The sequence below is a fragment of the Hipposideros armiger genome, unplaced genomic scaffold (assembly GCF_001890085.2).
Source record: "Hipposideros armiger isolate ML-2016 unplaced genomic scaffold, ASM189008v1 scaffold_23, whole genome shotgun sequence".
NCBI lineage: Eukaryota > Metazoa > Chordata > Mammalia > Chiroptera > Hipposideridae > Hipposideros > Hipposideros armiger.
The window spans coordinates 4,472,409-4,495,871 of record NW_017731373.1 but is presented as its reverse complement, the minus strand read 5'-3'; the positions used below and the strand labels follow the sequence as shown (position 1 = coordinate 4,495,871).

Genomic DNA, 23,463 nt, shown 5'->3' with positions numbered 1-23,463 from the left:
GAATGTCAATCTTATATAGTTCACTTTATATACATGAGATAGAAATATCCCAACAACTCTGCAAGATGGGTATAATAATCCTCATCTGAGAGAGGAGGAAACCGAGGCTCAGAGAAAGCAGGTGACATGCAATGACTGCACAATTACTAGGCCGCAGAAGCTAGAATGCACAGCCAGCTTGTCTTGCTCAAACGCCTGTGTCCTTCCACGCCCACTCAACAAGAGTGAGCACTTAAGATTGTAAGTAAGACTTCTATATTTACTGGAGCAAGTTCTTCAACAGCCGTAACAACAGCAAAACTGGCAGTCACCAAGGAGGGAGAGCCAGGTAGTCTGGCTGCAGAGCCCGCCACTCTTAACCATAACTCCTTTCTATAGCACAAGGACATCTGTAAAATATTTTTTCGGTATTTCTGAAGTGTTTTGCATGCATGAAACTACTCTAAAAAATCCATAGAAACGTGGATGTAGATGGAGAAGGGGGATTTAGGTCCACTGCCCCTCCCCTTACCCCACTGCAAGTGACTTTAGTCTCCACACCTGTACACAAGAACTCTGGTGTTGAGACCCAGAGGGGCTGACGAAGGCCTCTGGGAGTCAGCTGCGGGCGCAGGGAGAGCTGGCCGCGTGTACAGGAGGACGATATGGAGAAGGGAAGGACTATTTCTACTCACCTGGGAGTCCACGGAGATATTCCTGAAAATAGCCTGGGTTCTGGAGTGCTCTAGGAAAAAGGAAATTTGGGAGGTCAGATCTCACATCTAGTAGCCACACCACCCATTTCCGTCACACCCAATGACAGGATCTGGAGTCAGACAGACATGAAATTGGTCCTTACCCGTGACTTAACAGCTGTGTAGGTAGAGTAACCTCTCTGTGCCTCAGTTTACTCAATTGTAAAATGGAAGCTAATAGTACTTTCCTACAGAGTTGTTGAGAAGACTAGATAATATATAATTTGTGCAATAAATTTAGCACACAATAATGATATTGTAATAACAGCATAGTTAACACTTGTTGCTTGCTTAGAAAGTGCCTAGCATTATTCTAGGGCTTCAAATAGGCTAATGCTTCAATATTCTGAGGTAGGCACTATTACCATTGGCATTTTGCAGTGTAAAAAATGAGACACCAAAGGGTTAAATCACCTCATAAAAGTATACGGGCAAGTGACAGAGCAGAGCCTGGGCCCTAAATTACAATGATAGCCTAATTTACTACGAAGAAGTGTAATTATTGTTATTATTGTTGTTTTAATATTCCCTTCAAGGGATAGCCTATAATATATAACCATAGAACCCCAGGGAACTCCCCATTTAGCCAGTAACCACTTCGGCACAGGGACAGTTGCCAGGGTCATAAGTAAACCAACCACTCACTCACTAAGTCAACAATGGTTTGAAGTGTTCCGTGAGAATTCCCGTGTGTCTGATGCTCTGTTAAGCACTGTGTGGGGCTTCAAATGCTCTGGTCCCTGATTCTGCAGAGTCACATCAACCTCCATGAAACAAGTGGGGAGGGAACACTGGAAGGATGGGACAGGACCTCAGGATACTGGATGCTGTGCCTGGCTCTGGCCAGCTTCTGGGTGACCTTCTTCAAGTCAGCTGACCTCCCTGGATTTCATCTTCAAGCGAGAGGGCTGACCAAGAGGCTCTTACGCCCTAAGATGCTAATCTACAATTATACTCTGATACTCTTTCAATCAGACTAACTTTTCCTCCCAACAGTCCATTTTTGAGAGAATATGTTATAACCCTTCACTTATCTAACAAACATTGAACACAATGCCAGATGCTGTGAATAGTATCCTGGATATCAACAGAAGACTCAGCCTTCACTTGGTAATTAGTTCTGTGAGCATGATGAAGTCTTATCATAGGAAATCTTGGCAATCAGAGGACCAGGAAAGAGTACAGCCCTGAGGATAACTGTGAAGGCCCTATCTGTCCAAGCTGAACCCGAGGAGTGGTCTCCAAAAATTCTGCACTGATTCAAAATCCAGGGTTCTGGTGTCCCAGGTGCCCAGCAGTCTGGGGAAGGATGTGCCATACTAAGATGATGGGACAGATAAGAAATCTGTGAAAAATTAGGCAGAAACTAGACAACCAGTGAGACGCTTGGGTTGAGGGTTAGGTTTGTTTTCTGAAAGTAACAGTGTTTTATGCAATAATCCAGAGGTGAGATCTCAGCTGGCTCATCACTCACTGACTTTCTTGACTTTAATAAAATATACTCTTGGCCGTTTTGATAGCGATCTTTTCTTTTATGTATGTGTATGTGAGTGCACACGTGCCTGCATCTTTGAGAAACATTTACTTCGACACAAGATGCTACTAACTTAAGGATCAATTCATCACACTTAGATATATTTGCTTTCACAGAAACTCCTTAGAGGGGAATAATTCAGTGAGTATAATGTGTCCATTAAAAAGAAATTGATTTTAAAATATGCTTTTGAAACTTTTTGACAAAAACAATCTTCTGATTTTCTTTATGAACTACAAAAGGCAAATATTGTTGTGTTGACAACGACATAAATAACATGAGTTGTCAGATGAGATATTAAACGTGTGTAGACTGAATTTTTCATGAAGACTTTTAAACATATCCCAAAATGTCCATCAGTCTTTGACATGGGAAAAAACAGCATTATGATAATTCCATCTCCTACTGCAACAGAAGTCAGCACAAGACATTACTGTTCTCAGAGAGGGCAATGAATGGTATTCCTTACAGGGTGGTTAAATACTCGCAGCATGTAATTTTAGAAGGCATGAAATGGTATATACCTATTTTGATAGGTATTTAGGTAATGGATATACTGTCTTTGCTATGTCTCTATCGAAGCACCTTGTGCATCGGAGTCTATAGAGAATTTGGTTCCTAAATTAGCTCTGCAACAGATTCCAAAAATGTTTTAAGCAATGGCAACATTATTGGAGTACATGCACTAACTCCAAAGATGACAATTCTAAGGAACAATACTCTCTTGGATATATAAATTATAGCTTTCTTAAACATGGAAAGAAAAAAAAATTAAAATTTTAGTAGTGATTATCTCTGGGGTGAACAATTATGGGTGAACGTCTTTATAATTTTCTCTGCTTTCCAAACTTCCTATAATGAGCATGTGCTACTTTAACAATTTGGAAAAAAATTTTTTTTTCAATCTCGTGCTATATTATGGAATATCACCTGGTTGTAAAAAGTGAAAATGTTTTGGAATCAGACAAGCTTGGGTTCAAATCCCAACTTGAACCCTTTCTAGGTTGCTGCCCTCACATAAGTTACTCAGCAGTCCAAGTTGCACATAAAATGGAAATAATAACACATGCCTTGAGGCATCATTTTGCCAATCAGAGGTGAGATACTGTAGCACAGAGTAGGCATCCAATAAAAGATAACCACTCTTCTATTTATAATATACAGGGAAGAGAAGTTAGGCTTTTCTGAAAACAATAAATAAATCTGTTGGTGTTTATAAATTGATGCTTCAGGCTATTGGTTTATAGAACCACTGAGTTTTCAACAGATAACTTTCAGACATCTTCTAACAGCTGAAAGTTCAGAAAACGAGTAAGTAGGAACAGTCTTTACCCTCACTCTCTTTTCAGTCACAAGGATTAGATTCCTACAGCCGGAGATGCTTGGGATCCTTTGCACCTCCTCCTGTGCTGTTATGTTCAGACATCCTCTGGCTGAGACGCGGGCTGGGAGAAGGGTTCAAGCAGACTCACTGGAGCACAGCTACTGCAACTGAGATCTTTTCCATATTGTCATTCCTCATGATTAAAGTGAGGAAAATAAATTATGGGATTGCTTAAATGAGAGGTGAGGGACAAGATTATAGATTCCCTGGCTTTTCTTTTCTTTTTTTATGGTAGCTCTGTTGCTATTTTCATCCTATTCATCTGAAGGTAGCTGAATCAGTTAGGTGTGTGATAAAAGTATACGTACTCAACAAAATATGGCTGTTGAGGAATGTTGCCCTTGGATATATGCTGCTGTCCCTGGCTACAGCAAGGAAATTGATTTAACTGGCTTTAATATCAAGTCTGGTATTTGTTGACACGTGGAAATGAAAAATATCAAAACCATGAAAAGCTTGATATATACGTCAAATCCCATTTTAGCTCACTCCAAGGGACTGTCCAATCTTTTGTGTTGGAATTGTGTTCTAATGCTGCTGCCCAAATCACAGGCAGGAATTTTTTCATTATAATGGGATTTGCTATATAAATGAGTATCGGTATAGATTTTTATGTAGTACAATTTATTGTAAAAAGTATAGCAAAAAAGAAAAATCATTATGTACTTAACATCTCCCTTCTCCCAAACTCTGGAGGTATACATCGCTTTCTATCAAAAGTATGTAATGTTCTCTCCTTTTCAATGTCTGATTACTCTTTATTTCTCTCCCAGTGCCTCATACAGAGTAGACCTTGAAGAAATAGTTGATGAAGAAATGAGCCAAATGAAATGTGGTACCCTAGCAAATGAGGGAATTCAGAATAGTTTCCAGTGTAGGAGAAATACAATTTAGAAAATGAATGAAAATGAGTCTAGCAAGCAGGTTTAGCTATTCCCAGCTAGCATCCTCATGGAGTCTGGGGATCTGTGGGCCTTCCACTGGGTCCCTAATGCGAAGTGGTCAAGGAGGCTTGTCTAACATGTCCAGCACCTTGCTCACATACTCACCTCTCTGGGGAACCCCACAGAGCCTTTTCAATCATGAATTGCCTGAAACACCTTCATAAGGCTCCTACAGCACAGCCCAAGCTAAGGCGGCCACTGAACAAATTCTGTCCCTACAAAGGATTGAGAGAAAATAACTGCCTGGGACACAGCAAAAGGCAAGGAGGTTGGACCATAGCAGCCTGGGTAAAGGGAGTAAGTGCAGACTCAGGGTGGGGAGCTACTGTGCTGCAGCCGGCCTCAGAAGTAGTATAGTTTCTGAGCCCTTACCGACATACCCAGGTCTGGGAGAAAAACCAAGAGAGACTTCTGAAAAGCTTGCATGGACACTACCCAGTGTCAAAATCCCTAACTTCTTGTTCCCTTTCCTTCTTCCCTCCAGCAACATGATTATTTTAATAATCAAAGAGTTTCTTTTAATTTTTTTATAATGCAATCTTGTTGGAATGAATGTGTTTTTCTACCTGATGGTCTTTTTGAGTCTTTTTTGAAAGCTACAATAATGTATCAAATACACAAGCTTTGCGTCCATCTGGGAACAACATAATGCCTATTTTCATAAATGTCTTGATTGTTTTCAAAGAACCACCTATTGATGCCAAGGGGCACCTATCTGATTCCCTCATCAGAGGACTAGCCATGGGAGTGGGCTTTGAGAGACTTCAAGCTAGGTACCAAGGGTTTCCAGGACCGAGAAGGAGCCTGTCCCATTATTAGTAGATAAGGTTTAAGGAAGGAGTTAGGAGGAGCTGGGGAGGTTAGCCCTAGGAGTGGTGCATTTTTACACATATTTTATAAATATTCCCATTATTCATTTGGAAATATTTTACATGGTAATCGGCTTCTCCTCAAGAGGGAGGACCTGTGGTCATTAATTAAAACTGGGAAACTAATCATAAAAGCACTTTGGAGTTAACCAAGTGGTTTGCACAATACATATTTAATCCTCCACATGACCTCTGACTATGCAGTAATCATTATCTCCACGTGAGAGCTGAGAGCGCCGAGGCTCAGACAGCAAAGCACTTTGCCCAGCGGTAGACTAAGTGATAGAGCCACATCTTGAATCCAATCTGTAGACTTATACCCAATTCTCTGTTCACAGTTCTTACTACTCACTAGTTGCGCAGGGCCCAATTTTAACTCGGTGGGCCCTTTCCACCTGCAACGCCACCACGGAGGACATACCCTCAACAGGCCAAGTTAGTGGTCATGTTCTGTCAAGACCCAAACCTTTTTTTAGTTTTTGGGTTAGGAGTGACACTGTCGCTCTCATGCAAGAACTAAAATGACTCAAGAAAACTAGAACAATTCAAAGGCAAGAATGTGTAAGCTCAAGGGCTATAAAAATTCAAGAACACAAAAACCAAAGCTAGCTTTCTTGACTAGATAATATAATAGTTGGTGAGAAACTGTACAACAGAGTGCCTCTTGGATATGAAATACTACGGACTAGGTTTTTTTTTTTTAATTTTTACTAAGAACTAAAACCTACAAAATGACAAACCAGGATTATCCTATTAAAAGACAGCTTCAATTGTTCCTTTGTTCTGAGAAACTGTGCTAGGTAGTGACTGGCAATACTTATACCTTAATTTTCATATTAATTATACATTTTTCCTACAAAATTGACTGCCACACTACATGCTGTAAGTCAGATTTGAGAGCTGCCAGGAAAAATGTTCCGAATGGCTGATTTTTTAAAGACAACCTGTCAGTTCACCAAATAAATTCTTTGGGGGTTTCTCCCAGTACACTTTATGTCTCCCCTATACCTATACTTAGACCTATAGCAATTATTACAGCTCTTTCCTGATGTGTCACCTAACAGCTAAGACTAAAGATTTTTCCTTTCAACTGATAGCATACAAGTAATGAAACTTATCATTCTTTTTGATAGCATCAATTTACTTTGGCTGTTATTGCTGTTTAATTCTTATACTGATATATATGAAATTCTCTGATTCTTAGGGAGATAAGTAATTCTGGCCTCGTCCATACAACTAAAACAAAGACGACTTTTGTATTGTTGACTAAATAAATGTTTTCTTCCCTGAGATCTGCTTTCATCATGTTTTATTTCCTTTATTAACACCTTATTTTAATGAGGCTTGATTCCAAAACATATAAGAACATACGCACACAAGAGGTACTATACTGAGCAAGCCAAGAGTTCCAGCCAAGTGTCCTATCTTTTACGTGGCACCAAGTGACATTTTGTAAAAAGCACAATGGTAACTATTCATTCCACCAGCTTAAAAAGATAGGCATGAATTGCATGCCAGAATGGAAAAGCTTAAGCTTTGAAATCAGACAGCTGGCTTCAAATACCATCTCTACCACTACTACCTCTGTGACCTTGGGCAAACTACTTATCTCCCCTCAGAGCTTTTTCATCTGAAAAATGGGGGTACCAGACTTACCTCATCAAGGCTGTAGAAGAGTTAAATGAGAATTCTGCTGTAAAATACCTAGCATATTAACTGACACATTAGTAGGCAGTAAAGAATTGTTAGTTTTTTTTCTGCCTCTTTATAAAATACCTTTAGTAATAATTCATTTTGAATCTGTTGTCTATGCATAAAAATAATATAAAAGACATTAACTGTGGTGCTCTCCATGATAGCAAAGAATTGGAAATAGTGTAAGCATAGGGAAATGATTACATTAGGTAATTCATATATTGAAATTTATGCAGTCATTTCAAATATTTTTCAAATAATATTTTATGACAAGGGAAATTGCTACCCTAGAATTTAAGAGAGGAAAACCAACAAGAAAACCTATAACAGTTCTCATTTACTGAACATTTACTATGAACCACGTACCATGCTATATACTTTGCATGTGTTATCTTATTAATTCTTACAACATACTAGATACTATTATTATCCCCATTTTATAGAAGTAGAAAGTGAAGTTTTGATAATTTAAGTGATCTACAGTCACTACCTAAGTAGCATAGCCTGGACTAGAATCTCAAAGTGTAGGATTACAAAGCTCTTTTAACTACTATGTGACACTGATTCATTAGTATAGACGTCCTATGTCCACCATGAGGCTAGTTTAAACACACACACACACACACACACACACACACACACGCATTACTTACAACCACACATACATGCACATACACGCACACAAACACACCAGATGCTAACAATGATAATCTCTGGGTGGTGAAATTTTAGCTGACTTTTAATTATTTTTACAGTATCTTTTCCAAATTCAATGAATATGCATTATTTTTACAATTAGAAAACAAATTTTTTCTAAAAAAAAATGTGAGTACTTCGTAAAATATCAAGTCTTACACAAATACTAGTATTTTTATGAAGTGATTGATAGTTTATTCCTTGAACTTATTATCAATTTGGGTTCTTCAGTGCTACTATTCTTTTAAATTATTTTTTCCCATTGAGTCTAAGGTAAAAAACATGTAAAAAATTATTTTTTACACTAATATAACAAAATATAGTACAGAAAGTACCATATGTATTTGACAGACATTTGATATTAATGTAAAAAGTCCAAAGGTTTGTGTGAAGGATAAAAAAAAACAACTTTTCAAATAGTACAGAATTTTCCACTCAGAGAAAACACACATCTGTTAGTGACATGATGTCATCAGCTCATTTGCTGTCATGGTCATGTTAGTGATACTGTCATGGAGCTATTTACATAGACGCCAGCACACTGTTTGGACATGCCTCAGCCTGATTACTGTCTATCCCAGGAGGTATGAATATAATGATGTGTTGGAGTGACACCTAAGGAGTGATTTCCTGTCATACCACCAATTCGTTTTTAGAGTAATGATTCCAAAAAAGAAAACTGAATGATGTACAAAAAAGCAATTCCTTTGAAGCAAACAAGTTCACATAAATGAAAATTATATGTGAGATATGAATTTACTTTGCAAAATTACTTTTAAAAATAAATTTAAAATAAGGTTATTTAGATATGCTTTTTAGCAAATTTTTCAAAAGAAAAATTAATGCAATCTAAAAGTTACTCCAAATTAATCTCTTTCACTTCATAATAGAGGTTTTATGATTGGCAATAAGTGGATCAACAATTATAGTGTTACTATGGCATGTATTTGACTAAATCTTTCCTGACTGTATCCTCTTAGACAATCTGGGTTAAAAAAGTCAATACTGGGGGTGTCAAAAGAATGTATACACATTTTAAGAGATGTTAACTATGCTCAAGCAGCTGTTCGCTGTAATCAGAAGTGTCTGGACACTGATGGTAACCACTTTGAGCACCTCTTGTAATTGCAAAGTCGAACGTGACTTGTACTCATCTTTTGTTATCGGTATATATTAAGTATTACAATTAATATAGTTTTTCCCTTTCTTAAAATGTGTATACATATTTTTGGCACCCTCTGTAAAAGATTACCGAACTCGTTTTTTTAAAACCTAACAAAATTCACATATTGATATCAAGAAGTCTCTTCTAGAAAGTCACAGGGCTTTATCTTTGGCCTGTCTTAGTCAACATTTTATCAATGACAGAGTAAGTACCATTCTCAAATCTGTAATTGACAAATAAGTGAAAGAAGTACCATTAATAGATTGAATTTCTTTAAATTAGAATTCAAAAATGTCTTGATAGAAAGGAAAAATGATTTGACAAAAAGAGACAAAATGTAACAAAGGTAAGTGTAAAGCCCTCTACATAGGTTCACACAACTACACAAGGACAGAATAAAGGGAGCTTGGCTTAGCAGCAGTTGTTAAGACGTGGAAGTTTTATTTGACTTTGGATATAAACGAACAATATGCTGCTGCTGATTTAAACTGGAGGCCAACACAATATTTGACTTGGTTAATAAAAGACGGGTGCCTTGAATTAGGGAGTTAATAACAGCCATGTGTTTTCTACCGCCCGGAGAACTCAGGAGCAGGGTGTTGAGTTCAAGATGCCTCGTTTAAAATGGCACAGGCAGGGTGGTGCGTCACCAGAGTGTTAGCGGGCTGGGAAATTGCAGTTCGAAGACCTGGGAACATGTAAGCCTAAAAAGAGAAGACTTCAAGTAGGAGATGCTATAGCTATGTCAAATATTTGAAGAGCTACCCCACAGAAGGTGCTTGTCTATTCTGTGGACTTCAAAGGGCGATGGAAAATGAATGGGGAAGCTGCAGGGAGACAGATTTCAGTATTTCTGTCTACCTGTGCTCGATAATGAGTATTGGTCCAATCACAAATGAGACAAGGTCCAAATCTAGAGGTGCTTAAGATCTAGGAGCACTGCAGACTACTGTCAGCAGTATTCCTCAGCATCACAAATTGTGAGCTCCTCATACCTGGTTCAATGGCAGCTGGCTAACTAGGAGACTGTGGAAGGGATTCCTGCATTTGGGGGAAATGTCAGCCTACAGTGTCCACTGTCCCTTTCCAGTGCTCACACTCTATGCTTCTAATGTGATATCAGTAACTTTCATGAAAATACACCTAGTGCATTTATGTAAGCAATTGCTAAATATGCCTCACCTTAATAAATGAGAAACAACTATAAATTTAAATGCAATCCAGAAAAGTCCAGAACGTGAAATTCTACCAAAGTTTGGAAATTATAAATTAATGTTGGCATGGCAACCTTAGTTGATATCATCTACTGCAGCTGAAACACTTCTTACTCTGGGACTACCAGAACAATAAATGACTTTATACATTCAAGGCCACAAACCAGCACTAAATTATATTTTGAATGCTTTTATTTTTAATTTTTGAGGCAGTAGATTTACATTTTCTTCTTGCGTGTTCACAATTTTAATATGATACTATACGAAAGCTGTGGTATTACAGTGGGGTGATCAATTGCATCAAGAGCCGAGGAAGTCACTGGCAGCCAAGTGCATGGACTGAATCCATTCCACCATTCAGACTTCACAGGGAAATAAATGAGGAAGGACAAAGGCCTTCTAGACCAGGACATTAGCAGTCACAGTAGCCGGCATAGCATCTTCCACTTTCCCCTTTACAAATTAGAGGACTGCCCACATTTCTATAATAAACACTCGTGGATCAGAAGTGGCAGTATGGCAGATCACACTGTCTCACTGCTGTTTACGGCATTTCAATAAATGGGTTTTCTCGGTTATGTGTTAGCAATCACTGTAACATAGGAAAGTCAGCCCACCCTGAGAACAATATTGCCTCCAATCAGAGCCATTCTTCCTTAGTATACTAAAGCTTTTCCCCCCCTTTTTGTATGGCTACAAAGGCTGCAACAAAAGAATTTTCCAAACACCCACAGTTAAGGAAAGAATGGCTCCAACAAAATAAGTGTGAAATTTGTCCCTAGTGTCTAATTTGTATATGAATCTTCTTTTTTGGGTTATTTTAGTGGCTTCCTTTATTTGTAATTTATCAGCAAAGAACAGAAATGGAAGTTTATTTTGATGGCAGCGCACCTGACTATTACAGAGATTCAAAAAACTTGCTTTGTTTATTCTTACATTATCCCAGCAGAAGACGTAAACATGCCTTTTTTTCCGTGGCTTCATGCTGTACTTATAATCCCAGATGACTATTTCCACAAATGCAAACCAATAGGCAAGACTAGCCTTAAGCAAAATGTGAAGGCAACTTCCTTCTGGTCCTTTTTCACCCCTGGATGGGTGAAATCTGGGCCCTTTAGCCTGGATTCCTTATTTTCTTATCAGTCTCGGGGAAGGGCCCATAACATTATTCATCCTAAGGAGCATAAGTCTAAGTTACTACTTCCATAGCATTTGCATTTTAGGCCCTGTTGCTGGGCACTTTCTTTCTTGTTATATTTAGTCATAACATAAATCTCATAACAGAACAAGTAGGTATTAATTTCACTTCGTACATGAAAAAACTCAGGTTCAGGAAGATTCAGTAATTTGCTCAAGTTCATACAGCCAGCCAATCACATGAGTCAAAACCAGGCCATTCAAGTGCCAAATTTGACCTCTTTTTCTTCTAAACTGTACTGGTCTTAGGAAAGGGAACAGAGTTTTTAGAACACAGGTCTCCGCATATGAGAGAGCAGGAAAGAGAAACTTGATATTTGAAGTGCCCTTTTGAGTAGTACAGATTCCGAAATCACACAATGAAGGCAGCCACCTTTTTCATCCAGTCATAAGACTAGTAGCCTTCCCATAGGAGACAAAGGAATGCATGTATCATAATTTAGAAAATCAGCCCTCTACTTGCCTTCCCCGTCTCTTCCCCAGTTGCACATATAGTACAAATGGAACCTAGAGACCAGTGGGGTCAGCCAATTAGCAAGCAGTGTTTGGTGTCAGGGGTCTGGAACGGGAGAACAGCCAGTATCCAGGCAAGCTATTCCATTCCACAAATACCTATTAAACTAAGTGGGTTTCCTGCCCACTGCTGGCAGGTGTCAGTACTGAAGCCTGGAGGGGAGTGGCGGGCCTCACCCTAGGGCCTGAAGCTCAGAGGCAAGACTACTGTCCTAAGAAGGCATAGCGATATGTGGTGGGATCCTTACCAAAGCAATTTGGGATTCCTACACAAGAACTCAAAGCAGGAATTTGGGGATGCAGGAGAGGAAGTGGAATCTGGGGCACAAAGTGAAAACTGGGCTACCCAAGAATGAGGCTGAGTAATGGCTTCCTAGGTAAATGGCCTGGGCAAGCCAAACTGCATGGTCAGCCTGATGGACAGTCACCAAGGCACTGATGCAAGGGAGCTGTGACCGTCGCGCAAAGGGCCTACACTGGTCCCAGGTCCTGCAAATGGGGGAAAAAACAACCACACCACGGTGGTTACCGCTTTCTCAGGCCATTTCCCGTAGATGTGTGACTTTCAAACTTATTTTTAGCACAAGCATCTTTCCCCTTCACAGAATCTTATACTAATACCTAATACGTAAAAACAAAGAAAAACAATTGCTCAAGGGGGGACTCTTTTCAGAAGTGAAGGGCTCAACGGAACACAGCACGTACACTACCGGGAGAGAACGCGGAGTCACGCTGTCTATCAGGCTGCGCTGCAATCTGATCCTGCTAAACCTTTCTCCTGTTAGTAATGGTTTCTTCCCCTCACCTTCAGGCTTCTCCCTCCTGCTCCAAACCGATAAGCTCTGGTTTCCTATCACTGGTTGGCTTTTCCACTGTGGAAACATAAAGCTCTGCATATCTCTTAAGACACAACATGTTATCTTCTGGGTCTTTCTGACAGCCCATATACCCTTCTTCAAAGCCTTTGTGGACAACTGATCCAGATGGCTGCCCTCAGTATCTTAAGGCATAACTGACTTCTGTTGAGCACTTACCACTTGTTTGGCACGTCATTTTGTTTGATGCACAATGACTGTAGGATGTACATATCACTGAGGCTGCAGACCCACTGATTCATTAACTTGCTCAGGATCTTAGGGCAAGACAGTGGGGGAGCTGGGAGTTAGCCCACTGGGAAGGACCAATGGCAGACGGAGCGCTCAGAGGCCTAGGTGTGGCTCTCGGCATTCCGCCTGGTGCCTCCCAAGGGGGAGGCTTCCCAGGAATGCGACTCCACTTGCCCTCCCTCGCTCCTCCTGTCTGTTTCAAATCCTCCCTCTAGCACACAACTATTCCTGCTTCCCACTCCTGACGGTGACTGGGGAGCCAGATGTGCTTTAATCGTGACTTCAGTACTGTGCACGTATGTGTGTATGACTCCTGGCTGTCACTTTCACAATCTGTCTCTCTGATTCTGAATCTTATCTACAGCTCTTAATATCTCTGGATTTAAGAAACTGAGCAATTGCTGCTTCTCTATACCTGTGAGGCTGACTTAATCATCCGAAAAACTCATGGGCTTGGCTCATGTAGGATGCATCCCCTGGGAATGAGAAGATGTTCTGTAACAATCTGTCCAACAGAATTATAATGCAAACCACGCAGGTAATTTAAAATGTTCTAGTGGCCATGTTAAAAAAAAAAAAAGAAACATGTGAAATTAATTTTAATATATTTAACAACCCACTACATCCAAAACATTACTGTTTCAACATGTAACTGATATTAAAATTTGTTAATGAGATACTTTACATTCCTTTTCCATAAGAAGTCTTTGACCATGGTGTATTTTACGCTTACAGAGCATCTCAATTTGGACTAGCCTTATTTCTGGGGCTCAATAGCCACATGCAGCTAGTGACTACAGAATGGATCAGCACAGTTCTATAATCTCCTCTGTTCCCATCCCTCCTCTCATTTCTTTCCTGTAACAACTCATTTCCTTCAGTAGGGATGCTGTGGGTGGGGGAAGACAGTGGGGACCAGGATCATTAGAGAAGACTTTGATACACACCCAAAGGGAGAGCCCAGATCACAAAGGAGCTTTTGTACCATGCTAGGGAGCTTAGATTTTATCCTGGAGAAGCAGTGACTCTGCTGAAGATTTTAGGCAGCAGAGAGTCGTGATCAAATTTGCCTTTTACAAAAGCAGTAGCGTTGGGAACAGGCTGGAGGCAGGCCAGGCAGAAGGCAGAGAGGCCAGTTATAAGGGTACTGCAATAATCCTCAAGAGAAGTGATGAGGGCCTGAACCATAGAAATGACGGTGGTAGTTTTCTAGAGAGGTGAGGGCAGATTCGAGATAGTTTGAGAATGGTTTCTATAGGTCTTGGTGCTCAATGAAATGTAGGGGTTGAGGAAGAGTGAGGAATCTAGAACTCCCCCCAAATTTTAAACTTGGTGAAGTGGATTTCATTAATGGAGACAGAGAATACAGAAGGAATATGCTGCTTGTGGAAGTAGAGTTTTGAACTTGCTGAGGTTAAGATACCTGAAGCAGAGATTAGAAGAGTTTAAGGTTGGAGTTGCACATTAAGGAATCAATGGCATATAGGTGGTAGCAGAAAAAAGCAGTAGGTGTCTCGTCCCAGGGCAAATGTGAGGAGTGAGCAAGGGTTGAGGAGTGAATTCTATAGGATGCTGAGGTTTGGGAAGAGGAGAGGATCCTACAGGTAAGTCTAACACAGAATAGTTGGGCAACGGAAAAAATCAGGAGAGAGAAATAACTCAGAAAATACAGCAACGTGTCAAGAGAGATCAGTAACACTACATACTGCATACAGGGCAAGAATTAGAAAAGAATCCTGGACAATGGATCTGGCGGTTTGAGGACAGAGATGGCCATTACAAGAGGACAGGGTAGAGGGCTGGAGAGAAATAATAGGTGGAGAGGTGCAGGTATTGCATGAGGACCACCTGTCCTCCTATAAGGAGCTACCTTCTAAATGAGGAGTGAAATGGTACATAACCAGACCAAGAGGGAAGGGGCCAAGGAGATTTTGTTTGTCTTATCTTCTGTTTTTATAAAGGATGTGAAAGGCCTACACAGACTCTTGCGCAGAGAGAAAAGGTTGGTTGAGTTCCTGAAGAAAAGAAAGATAATGGAGCAAGGGGGGATGGTGTCCAGAGAGATTAGCCTCAGATTGGAAGACAGCCAAGGGAAGAAAAGGAATGGGACAGAAGGGCCTGCCATCTCTAAGGAAGACATGACAATACCATTGCAAAACTATTTTTCCTTATTTAGAAATATAAATGAAATATAATTGTACACGAAGGCTTTTTTTAATTAATAGGACTAGTATAAAATCAGATAAATGCTGAACATAGAAGGAAGTCACTAGTTTTCTGGAATTCCAGGTCTGCAGTCTTGGAATAGTACCAAGACCTTCACACACCTTGGGACTTCACCTAAACATCACCTCAGGTGACAGTCATCACCCAGGAGAGCCACAGCAGTTGTGTATATTATAGCTAGTGGCCTCTGATTGGTCAGGTCCGGGCTGAGCTGATAGGTAAATATCCTCAATGTTACCATGCATTACCTCACAGGAAGGGTAAGAAAAAAAGCCAGGCATGGGGAGGTCACATACCAAACAGATTCATCTGCCACTTATCAACTACAGATTCAATCAAGTAACTACCCTGAGTTTCAGCATCCCTTTCTTAAGAGGGTACATACTCTATTTCCCCATGTATAAGACGCACCTTTTTAAAAAAAAATTTGGGGTCTAAATACTGGGTGCATCTTATACATTGGTTGTAGATTTTTTCTACTTGCATTTCCCACTTTTTTCAAATTTTGTTTTATGATGAATAAAACTTGAGTTCAATAACTTTATGTAATAAATTTTTTTCAAATTTCGGGCCCCAAAATTAAGGTGCGTCTTATACATGGGAGCGTCTTATACATGGGGAAATATGGTAATCCCCACCTTGCAATATGACTGTAAGGTTTAAATGAGATGATCAAAAAGTATTAACTATCATGATATGATAATTGCATTCATTTTGTTCTGAATTTCTAGGAATTGGGTGAGCTGATAATGAATCAATGCTTTGAAACAATTAGCATCTTGATCCCTAAAGAGAATTAAAGAATCAATACTAGCATTAGGAAGGGTCCTTAAAAACTTAACAGCCATCTGATGTTTCTATGCTTTATCCATCCAGTACATATTCAGTCTCTGCCCTCAAAATGCATAGGCTTGACACCTGCTCTACAGCTTACAACTCAACCTCCCAGGCTTCCATATTGCTCTTCAACAAAATGGGGGTAATTAGCCTATATACTTCAGAAGACTGCTTTGAGGAAGAAGGGAGATAATGCATATATTGAAATGAGATATTGCCTGGTATAGACTATGCTTGAATACATTTAGTCATGGGGGGCTTACCACCTCATGAAATAGCACAACCCATACAATAGGACTACCTTCCGTACACTGACCCTAAATCTGGCTCCTTGAAACTTACCCCAACGGTCCTAGTTTTATATATAATCTGTGGGCGGGTGTGTGTGTGTGTGTATGTGTGTGTGTGTGTGTGTGTGTGGTGCTAAAGAATCACAGCTGGATTCTATATAACAATATGTTTACCCATTTACTGAGCTCTGTTGTGCACTGGGCAGTGTCCCAGGGATGGCTGGTTACTTGGGATCACACTTGGGCAGACATTTCCCTATTTACGTTACCATTCAGTGGTGTTTCCAAATGCAGGGGGCCTTTTTGTGCATTCTGAGCAAGCTGGATGTTATCCAGGAACACAGTGGTTATATTGCTTACAAGATTTATTTTGTGCTTTACATCATGGTCAGTTCAGCACTTGGCACCAAAAAGTAATTATTTCAGGTATGTGTATATCCTTAAAGTTTCATTATTGAACCCTGCAGACCACCAAGGCCCAGGAGAGCCCTAGAATACTCTGATGTTAGAGCTAAAAAACCCTGGAATGCCTGCCCTGCATTGCCCCTGTCCCAGCCACCCTTCCCTCACCTTTGTATTTCCAATAATAGCTATTGAAGTCTTACCCAAATCTTTTCAATAATCAGCTCAAACAACTATCACTTTAGGCAGGTCTCTGCTACCCTCAACAGAAGGAAATTTTCCCTTCTGAGCTCTCTTAGGCCTTTGTTTCTAGGATACATGTTCTTTCTCCTGCTTAGACCATAAACTCCTTCCTGGAAGAAACAGTGCCATGTACAAAATGAATCTTATAAAAAAGTAAAGAATTGAATTTTGTTCTGAATACAATAGGTGTGTCAACTCTTCCCTACTTCGCCTTTCATCCCCAGATGGATCCCCAGGTAATTTTTTTATTTTTAGTTTTATTTTATTTTTTTACTTTACAAGAAAACTTTTAAATGAAAAGGTTGGGTAGGCCTGTAATACACGCTGGGATTTTAGGGCCAATTAACTGAACTTTTATATAACCGATAACGCTAGTCTAATTGTTTTACGTATAAAATACTGGCATAAGGCCTGCATGTTTTTATTTTTGCTCACTAATGGGACCCATCACTCCACCTTAAAATGATGACAACCTCCTTAATTCTAACTCACAACTGTCAGCCTTCATCATTATCTCAACTCTGGAAAATACCAGGCCTCAGAATCCTCACAGCTGATGAATGGAGAGGCTGATTAGAAACACCAAAGAAAAATGGGAAAAACTCCTTGACAAATGTTTCCTTCAAATGCCTGTCTGTCCCTTTCATCCAATGTCAACATTAATTTCTATGTTAACAAATATTTATTGAGGTCAAGGCTAGGAGTCAAGCTGCAAGCTAGGCTCTGGGACACAATGGTGAGGAGTACATAGGCAATATCAAAGCCTATTATTAAAAAAAAAACAAATTCACCCTTCCAGCTTATTGATGCTACAGGTATCAAGTGCTTGCTGTGCCCAAGGGCTGTACATGGTTCAAAGACAGCATTCAAGGTACATCAGTGCCCTCAAGGAACTTGCCACCTAGTTGGGAAAGCAAGAATTAAGAACACAATAGTATGAGAAAACATCTGATGGTCTAAAGGAATGACGCAGACAAAAGGGCAGAAAAGGCAAAAAACCAAAGAGAGTAACATGAATAGGGCAAGTAGACTAGAACCTAAAGGTTGCGTTAGGTCAGAGGAAAAAGGAATGGCATTTTAAAAGGTCAATCATAAACAAAAGGGTACAAAGTCAGCTTCCAAGGGCAGTGAGATCCAATTAGTAGGAATAAAGGTTCATGTTGGAAAGAAGTATACAATAAAGTTGGTAAGTAAAATTTGGGCAAGACTGTGAAGTACATTAAAAACAGGTTGAGAGGTTAGACTTTATGCCAAAGGTAATTGGGGGTGGGGGAGGGGAGGAGGAGGTATGGAAAGTATTTTAACTAGTGCAAAGAGCACTCACTTTAGAATCAGGTAAACCAGACTTCAACACAGGCTTCCAGTGAGACAATCCCTGGAGAAGAGCTCCAAGGAGAAGAGTTTTGGGAAGGTTGATGTGGTGGAAGTACGCAGAATGGAGAAAACTCACGTACAGAGAGACCAGGATGTTCTGTCATCCTAGAACACAGTGATGGCTGAGGGCCGGGGCTGTCAGCAGGAGAGTGAGAAATACAAAGGAAATGTGGGGGCTGGCTCAGAGAAACTGTTACAAAGGAAGAGTTATCAAGACTTGCACAGTTTTACTGAGAGAACAAGAAAGAGAGGAGTCAGGGATGGTTCCTAGGTCTCAAGTCTGGGTGATAAAGCGAATGCTGAGTATCCAGAAAAGGAGTATTTCGTTGTGAAAGGAAAAGGTTTAGCAGAAATATGAAAAGTTTGTTACCAGGCAGGTAGCCTTTAACCTGGCAGCAAGACATCCACTATGAAAAGTCTGTTAAAGAGGTGCATAAATGAATACGAAGTTTGTGTCAGTACTAAAGGTTTGTATGATGTAAGGACAAGTGACACAATCACAATTAAGAATTTTTTTATTACAAAATAAAAATATTAGCTATTAAACACATACAGTGGAAATGATATAGGTAGTAGAGAGAAATACATCTTCATAGACTATTTTTCTTGACTGTGGTACTTAGGGGATCCTATTCATTACAACACTGAAAAAATAAACTTCTGTAGAAATTCAACATATGGCCTATTTACATAACAAGCATCGCAACTCCAAATTACCCATTTTGATGTGTCAAGGAAATAACACCTCCATAGCAGACTACTTTAAAAGGGGGAAGAAAAAAGAAAGGTTTGTTTTTCTTCTATAATTAAGTGTACTGATTTTCAACACTGTATATCATGAAAACCATATTTTAATTGTGTGATTACATGGCAAGACAGAACAGTGATGGAATGAACTGATTAGTTGAATTATGCACATTCAGAGATCAATAAACAGACTCTATCACTCTATTCATATTACATATCTGCCCTCATGTCCTGTGTCATGCTTATAAAAGCTACTATTCTGTGTACAAAAATTACAGCAGCCTTATGATTCAATTATTACAGTCAAATAACAATAAAGGGTTTACAGACATGATGACTAGGAAAGAAGTACTACGTACAGTGAGTAAGCAGTATCCATTTAATGCATACAAAACCTACAGCACTCATATTCAGAAAGGTGGTAGTAGCTTCAATCCTACCATGAGCAATCTCAACTTCTTCTATTTTATCAAATGCAACCAAAAGTTCCTTTCCCGGCTTACCTCATAAGATGCTGATTAAAACTGTATAAAGGTAGTAGAATGAAGACAGACCATTTAGGCACCTTCAACACAAAAAGCCATAAATGAGTATTTGTTGTGAATGATAGCATAATTCTATGATCAGAGACTGAGAAACTGAAAAAAATTTAGAACTAAAAATCAGACATTTCTAAAGATTAACTTCGGATGGAAAGTATATCCATCTGCACAGCAAAATTTATCTATGAGGTGTTTTTGATTGGCAGCACTTCAAAGACTGCAATGGTGAGTGTGGCCTAAGCATTTTCTTCCCCGGATCATGACAGAGGTGGCAAAGCAGCTTCACAAGCCCATAAATACCTATCCCCACAATGACCACTTGAAAATCAGTCTGAGCACAGAGCAGATCATGAAGACTTTCATTAGAGCCCTCCCTAAAATAAAATGAGCACAAAAGGATCTTGATCATTTTGCCTGTCTAAATAAGCACATTAAGCTAACTTTATTCCTAGGAAATCATTTAATATTTACAGAGGCAGGGATTAAAAAAAGAAAGAAAATTGCCAATTAATATACTCCTTTCCCAAATGCTGAGTTTTTACTATCCTCTTAAATATTTTCTGCATTCAAGTGATTGTATTTTTATGCAAATTATCTTTGGGATTAATTTGTGTGTGTTTAAAGCCACACAGATACAGAATTTTCCATGCTTTTTGTTCTGCTGCTCCATAAAATAGGCTTTAACAAACCTTGAGTTTAATCCAAAACTCTAATTAGAGACTGCAGCAGTAAGTGCCAGGTCCAAATAGAAAATCATTCCCAAAGTTCATTTTTTCCCCAGTTAAAGATCCAACAAATATTATCATACACAGATATTTTTAAACTCTACAGTTACTTGATAAAAGTACCCCTCTCCATTTAAGTAATACAATTTATATTATAAGGCCAATGAAATAGTTTATCCAGAAAGGAACTTAGTCTTTAATTTCAGAGTATCTTTCAAAATAACTGGATGTGTTACTCGAATATTTTTTTTTTCCGGAATGAAGCAATTTCTGACTTCCTGTCCCATCTTTTCCCTTCCATATTGCGCATCTGCTTTATCTCCAGAAAACAATCAGAATGGTAAAGAGTCGTTCCTTTAAGACAAACCAAACGGATGTCATAAAGGTCACACGCCCTCACTCTTTCAAATAGTGGCATAAAAGTCTTTTCCTTTGCATAGATTTTAAAATTTCAGACTCAATTATTTTTTCTTCTGAGGGGGCTGGTAAAAGTTTCTAATATAACATTTTTTGAAATTTTAAACAAGTGAAAATATTGCACCTAACATTTTATGAAAAGAGGCTGTGTTTGAAGTTCAAGCTTTTTCGCTAGTTCTCAAGCTAGATTCTGTAACACACTCAAAGGAAAATGCTGTACAGGAAGACTTGAGTGTCAGGTCTCCAAAACCTTGGCGTCCGCTAAAATCCGGACTGCTGGGAGCTGAAAGCTGAAGAAGTTCACAAACACAAACCAACCCCTCAAGAACTAGAAACCTCCACTTGCGAAGATGGGAGGCTTCGGTCGCATCCCTGTCCAGGTCAAGTCTCAGCCCTTCACCTCCTACGTGTGCAGTTGAGTATTAACAACCGAACCGAGAGCGAGCGAGCAGCGGAGTGCGAGCAAGCGGGGCCGATCTTCCGAGATTCGGAAAAGTCCAGAGAGCGGGAAGAACCCTCTCCGCACCTCCGAAACAACCGCCGTCTTGGGCTTCAGTCCGCGGCCGAATGCCGAGCCCAGGCCGCCGCCTGCGGACTCCGGGTCCACCCGCCCAGACGCGGCTGCGCGACCGCTCGGTCCCGTTTACTCCCCGCCTGCAATCGCAGCGAGTTTGCGGGCACTGGGGGCCGCTGCATCCCGCTCCCGGGGGCGCCGAGGGGCGCGGGGCCACGGTCGAGAGCGGGATGGTCCCGCCGAGGCGGGCAGCTCCGCGGCTCGCAGCGAGAGGCCGGCGGATGGCGGGAGGGGGTGGGTCGCACTCCGCTCTGCAAGTGGCAGGGGGCGCTCGCGCGGGGGAGGGCAGTCGACGGACCGCGGCCGATTCAGATCCGGGGCGGGCGGGTCCACGTCGGAGCGCGGCGGCCACACGCTCGCCTGGGGCGCGCAAATGCGAGCTGAGCCCGGCGCCTCCTCCCGCCCGCCCGCCCGCCCGCCGGCCGGCTCGCGCGGGCCCGAGAAAGGAAGGACGGCGACCTCCGCGTCAGGTCGGCGCCGAGCGGGGGCCACACCCAGCGCCCCGGAGGCGGCGGAGGCTGGGCGGCCCGGGCTGCGGAACCTGCGGCCCGGACCCAGGCACTGTCGTGGCGGCGCAGGCCCCGCCGAGTCCGTCCGAGTCCTGCGTCCCGGCTCGGGCCCGGCAGGCGGGGAGGGAACCTCGGGCGGCCGCGGCGGGCAGGGGTCCCGGGCTTACCTCTGCGCTGATCGCCGGGCACTCCGTCCCGGACCGGGGGACGGGAGTCGGGGGCGCGGTCGCCAGGGGACGCACAGCGGCGGTGGCGGCCCCAGCTGCGCACAGGGCGGGCGGAGCGGGAGCCGCTGCCTGGGCCGCGCGCCGGCCGGAGCTCTCCCCGCGCTGCCGGCGCTCGCGGCGGAGGGCGCAGCCAGCTCGGCCCCCGACTGGATTCCTTCGCTGACAAAACTCCGGGTCGGCCCGCTCCACGCAGGGACACTCCCGCCCCTCGCAGGCTGCCCCCGCCCGCCTGCCCGCCGGCCAGCCCGCCCCTCAGTGTCACTCACCCAGGCGCACACGCCCCGAGCCGGCGCCCCTCGCTCCCGCTCGCACACACGGCGTTGCTCACGCCTCTCTCGGGTTTTGTATCCGCTCACACGCACGTTCTGACACAGATCCCTTCCCTCCACACGCCCTCCCTAGCTCTTTTCCCACCCCACTTTCTAGAAGAATCCCCGCACAGCTTCCACACTTGCTCGCTTGCCCCACGCCGACGTCCTCGCCTTTCCCTACCTCCGCCTCACTTACGCGGTCCTTGTTATTGAAAGGTTTTGTCACAACCCGCACGTGTTGCAGGAGAGGCATCCTCCATATCCAGGAGAACGAACTTTGTTCCTCCAGGCACTGTCTGGAGATGCAAGATGCTTCCCCTTTTAGAAGGTAATAATGCTTTGTGGTGCCGAGCCAAGCTCAGAATGTAAACAAAGGTAGCAGATTCCGAGATGATCTGAAGAACTAGGCTCTGGAAAAAGTGCTGGGGCTCGGGTCTGACCTTAGAAACCCGGCTAACCCGGAGTGTGCCGGCCCCTCCCGTTTACACTGGGCTTCTGAAAGATGGGTTGCTCTAAACGTGTGTGATAACTAAGTTCCAGATAGACACATGGGCATGAGCCCATGGATTTCTGCCTGGGAGTACAGTAGGGAGAGTAAAGGCAGTTTCTCAACCATTATTCATTATGGAAGCACTTTAGATAACACACCTCTTCCAGAGGCAGTAGAGCGAAATGCAGGCAGCTCTCCAATTCAGTTTTTTTTTATGGATGACTTCTTAGCCTCCCTTTTTCTGAATACCAATAACTGTTTCTCAGTGGCTCCTTGGATGTCAAAGTCCCTTAGAAATATCAGACCAGAGTTGGTTATGCTCCTCACGCTGCAATCTCTAAGGGGCCCCTGAGTGTACAGCAGAATGGCATATCACCCCGTGTTCAGGAATCGTAATTTGAAATAAAAACACCTTTCTCTCAAAGTTCAAGTCTGTTAACATAATGTGCCCCTGTTGACAAAGCACAGCCCTGATAGGAAACAGAAGAGCTAAAAGTA

The 23,463-nt window shown here is 41.8% G+C and overlaps 1 protein-coding gene across 3 annotated transcripts in view; it reads right to left on the bottom strand.

The window, feature by feature from the left end:
- The window catches only part of SPATS2L (spermatogenesis associated serine rich 2 like), a 160,398-nt gene extending 138,021 nt beyond the window's left edge, over nucleotides 1–22,377 (bottom strand). For 2 of the 3 annotated variants that reach the window (XM_019635673.1, XM_019635669.1), the window contains exon 1: nucleotides 675–724. The gene's annotated coding sequence lies outside the window, so the exon portion shown is untranslated. Of the gene's footprint in view, nucleotides 1–674; nucleotides 725–22,104 lie in introns of those variants that run through there. The other variant, XM_019635670.1, reaches the window with a different exon arrangement.
- Nucleotides 22,378–23,463: the final 1,086 nt, after the last annotated feature.